The sequence below is a fragment of the Fragaria vesca genome, linkage group LG2 (assembly GCF_000184155.1).
Source record: "Fragaria vesca subsp. vesca linkage group LG2, FraVesHawaii_1.0, whole genome shotgun sequence".
Classification (NCBI taxonomy): Eukaryota; Viridiplantae; Streptophyta; class Magnoliopsida; order Rosales; family Rosaceae; genus Fragaria; species Fragaria vesca.
In genome coordinates, this window is record NC_020492.1 from 2,707,483 (window position 1) to 2,712,377 (window position 4,895).

Sequence of the window (4,895 nt, forward strand, 5' to 3'; positions counted from 1 at the left end):
CTCTCTCTCTCTCTTCTCTCTCTCTCTCTCTCTCTCTCTCTCTCTCTCTCTCGCACTTCAGTCTTCGCCATCACTGTCGTCGTCGCCGTCGTCAAATCTCGATCGGTGCAAGGTGAGTTGGGAGAACAAGCAAAGTCTTCAGCTCAAGCTCCAGTCCCTCATTGAGGTCGTACGGTTTTAAACTTTTAATTGGAATCAGAGTGTTGTGGACAGTGTTGTTAGTTCTTTGGTTTGCTGAAAGTTCAATTCTGCTTACTTGAATTTGATGTTGAAGGAATGGATTTATTATTATGACTTGATTCATCTAGTTTAAGCTTAATTTGGTGTGTGTTGAGGTTTTGTACTGTGGGTTTGATTTTTTCTGGGTTGATTTTTGCAGGTTGGAGCTTGAAGCATACAAGTATGAAGGTTTAGGTTATCTGTGTTTAGGTGGTTTTGGTTTTTTGCTGTTTTTTTCCTTTTTCAGTTTTTTGGTTCAAAGGCCCGTTTTGGGCCCGGTCTCAAACGGGATTCGGGTCTGTCGGGATCACTTCTCAAAAACACTAATCTCATATCGTCCCGTCCCTATTCAAAATTTTGGGTTCGGGTTCGGGATCACCCTAATCCCGGCTCGTCCCGGTCCATGCACAGGCCTAAAAAAAAGACAACCCAAATGAATTGTGGAGAAGAGTTGGGGTTAGGGTAGAAGATGTTGAAAAAAATACTTCTAGCGTGATTTTTTTTTTTTTTTAATAATAGATGTTTGTTTTGGTCATTTAGCTTACCTATAAAATTTTAATAGAAACATAAAATAATTGAGGTGTGTATTTAAAATTTCTCGTATCCAAAAACAATAAGATTGTGTTTTAAAATATAATTGTTTAAGTGTTCTAGCCCATCGGATCGTAGGGAGAATATAATAATATTGTCGGAAGCAGTTATGTAAGAGTAAATGTTAATGGTGGGTTTGGTTACCTTACGACAGCAAAGTCAGGATAATGATGTTGCGTAGTACTGTTCAACCTGTTTTGGTCTAACACGTAACTACTATTGATCCCAAAAGAAAAGATGATGATCACCTTTCACTCTAACCTTGAGATTCAAACGGCTTATGAGCCGCCTAAGGTTTCAGGGTTTGACACATCTGAGAAGAAGATGAAGTAGGTGGAGAGAAGCGAACCAAAAATGCTTTGATTTTGGTTTTGGCAAAGGTGCAACCAAATTCTAAAGGATTGGTTGGATTTGCAAGTGCAGCTGGCAATGATGAAAGGAAGCAGGCGAATAAAAGAGGTAAAACTAGAGGGAGTCGTAACAACCCTAAACCTGGCGTGAAGGCAGTTGTTTCAGACTTAATGACATCAGGCTCTGTGGGTTTGGAGCTACGGTCGGTGGCATGGGAATGTCCATTCTTTTGAAGGGTATGAGGTTTGCCCTTCAACATTCGAGTTATGAAATTCCTTGTGTGATGTGGTGGACAAGTACACCAATGACACGTTTACTAATATGGAATGCAATTGTGACAATAGCGGAATTGATTCTGGGATGGGGGAATTACGACGTTTACTAACACATCAAGGAATTTGAATGGGTATGAGTCTCACCTCCTTATCAAGAATTGATTCCTGATGAACCCCTAATTAGATACCTGAGATTAGGGCTGGGCACTTAGTACCGAATCCCGATCTCGTACTGAAAGTTAGTGGGCAAGACGGGACGAGACGGGATAGAGTTTTAAAAATGTCTATACTATACTGTCTCATCCCGTAATTGAATTTTGAAACGGGATCGGGACTATCCCGAAAAATCTCGTCTCGTCCTGCGATATTAAAATATCTGATTTTTTATGTTGTATTAGATCATATAATTTCATAAGTTGTTTCAGATCATATACGTCCATTTCTTCGGTTGTATGAAATCAATGACATCTCTCAGATGATTTCTTAAGGACATTTCCATTTCATGCACTCTCTATTTGGCCGAGAAATTTTGAGAAATAACCTCTTTTGACTCTTTAAATTGATTTATAACCTTGTTATCCAGAAAAGTTGAAAACTAACCATTTGAAAGCGTAAAAAACCATACTTACCCTTATTAACCATACAAACTTCTCTCTCATTTTTTCTTTATCGCATGGGGTTGTGTTTCTTCTCCACTTCAATGAATGAAAGTATTTACTGCAATTTTTTCACATGCCAACTACAACTTCAATACTAGGGGAAGAGAAATCTAACTCCTTGAGAGTCTGGGACTAGAATTATGATGTAGCAAAAGAGAAACTATATGGCTTAGATCTTTTAAATTCGTCATGTACTCATTTTAATCGAGTACAAATGCTTAATATCAGACCAGACCATTGCTTTACTCAGACGATCAATCTAGTGTCAAAAACACCCAAAAATATTAATATTGAGAAATAATTCCTATCTTCTATAAATCTCTGTTGCTGAATAAGATTTGCCTTGTGCTTTTTGGAGTCCCAAAGTTTTAGATTAATTAGGGTTATTTCAAACATCTTTGATTATTACCAGTGTGTGAGTCTGAGCCGTGATCTTAAGATTTGGTGGAATGACCATTGTTTCATGTTTATAGTTTTATTGTTCTTAAATTTGATGAGGTTCCGTAACGTGAATAGTTATACGTACTTTGATTACGATTGAAAGGAACAAGCTAAAAGAGCAAAAAAAAAAATATCTTAGATCATTTTTTAATGGAAAATCAATATTGATGAGAAGGGGAAATCCATACAAATTGGAGAAGAAGAGTGGGAAACTGAAAATTAGATTTAACTTTCATTTTCAAAGAAAGAAAAGGGTACTTATGATATTTTACAACTCAATATAGTTATTCTTCAATTATTTTTAAAACAAGGTTATAAATCAATTTGAATGACCAAAAGAGGTCATTTCTCAAAATTTCTCTATTTGGCCTCACTCTCGCAAGGGCACTTACAACTTTTCTCTTCTATCTACAATAAAACCTTTATAAATAAATAATGTTAGGAACATGAAAAATTATACTTTAGAGAGATTATTATATCATCGATAAATGAACAATATTCGTTTATCAATAATGTAATACTTTATATAGGGTTTTGTTGTTAAGAGTTTTCTTAATTTGTTAAGAGTTTCTTTAATTTTTCATAATACAAGGAAAAAGCAAAGGACTTTATCTTGGACTTTATATAGATATTTTGGGAAATAACTAAATTGAGGAAATACAATTCTTAAAAGTAGATATTTTCCCTTTTCCTAATTTGTATTATTATGAACATTAATTACTTTTTTTTATTAATTTTTAATATTTTTGGATGATTTTCTTTTTTAGTTATTATGTCTGGACGACCTGATCCCGTCCCGATGCGGCCCGTCACCAATCGGGACGGGACGAGATCAATTCTTAAAAACAACATTCCTGTACCGTCTCGTCTCAATCTTTTATTTTCGGGACTGGACGAGATTTACCAAATCTCATCCCATCTCGTTCCATGCCCAGCCCTACTTGAGATGGGTTTAGGAATTAAAGTCTATGGGATCAATTTTTTCTCTCTAAATTACCCTCGCATAATTTTAATATCTCTAAATTACCCAACTCTAGAACTACATATTGTGTTGTCAACATCAAATAGCAACTACGACATCAAATATATATATATGATCATCATTACCTGCAAATCGGTAATATTGCTGGGAATTTCATTCATATTAAAAAAACGAATAACAATGAAATTGTTAATATTGTAGCTTCCTTTCTTGTAGGGGTATGAGCATCTCCAGTAGTTGTATTAAAATTATTGATAAGTATAGCAATAATTTAGATTTAGTTATTGATTTTAAGCATTTGTTTCCAACAAGGATTGTTATTTCAATTGCTAAATTAAATTTTGAAATGTTGAAGTTTAAAAATTGAAGGTTGACCAAATAAATTGTACCGTTGGAGAGTTTAACAATAACTAGATTCCCTCTCCACAAATAAATTTATCAATTTAGAACAACTTTAGCAGACTCTCTATTTTAGTTTTTAGCTATTTTAGAGAGCGTGTTTAGTTTTTTTAATATTTTTAGAGCTCCAGTAGACTAGCCAAAGTTTAGTTATTATGACTTTTAGCCAAATCCATGTGTCAATATTTGATTGGAATGTAGGACCACATCATACTGCCATGTGGATGTGGTCCTCCCGTAGCGTTGAAAAATTTCTCCTAATATAGAGAGTGAGACAACTCAAATGAGGCTAGCTATAATTTAATATATTCATTGTAAGATATTTTATGTGATATATAAATATATTTAGAGTGCGGCTATTGAGACCTCTAAATTTGCTCAGTATACCTCTCATGCTCTTTCCACCTCTTTTTTAATTTTAATTACAAGCATTTGCTCACTAGATCTCCTTTCAAATTCATAAAATAACTTTAGGTATATTATTCACATATATCTTGATAATTTACACATTATACCTCTTATTTATTCTCTAGACCTCTCATTCTTTTATTTTTTATTCTTTCTTTTTGCATGCTATCATTGAGACCTCTATTCCTTTTTTTCGTTCAAACCTCTTTCACGACCTCAATTCCTTGATAAATTTTTTATTTCTCATAGAATGTCATCCAACCTCCATTATTTGATCAATTTATAATAAAAAAAAATTCAATAACGTCAATTTTTCTCTTAAAAATCAAATAACACAAAGTATTAGATTTCAAAAACTTATATTTACCAGCCCAGTAACGTCTCTCCTTATAAGTGAGAGGTCATGAATTTGACTCACAGTAGACTCGTTGTAGCATATTAGTTGTTTATTTGATAAAAAAAAACTTATATTTACCAAATAAGCTTTTCTTTTTCTATTTTACTTGTGCTAAACGATCAAGGATAACAATTGTATACTATGTATGTTCTTTATTTCCCTCTATTTTATGA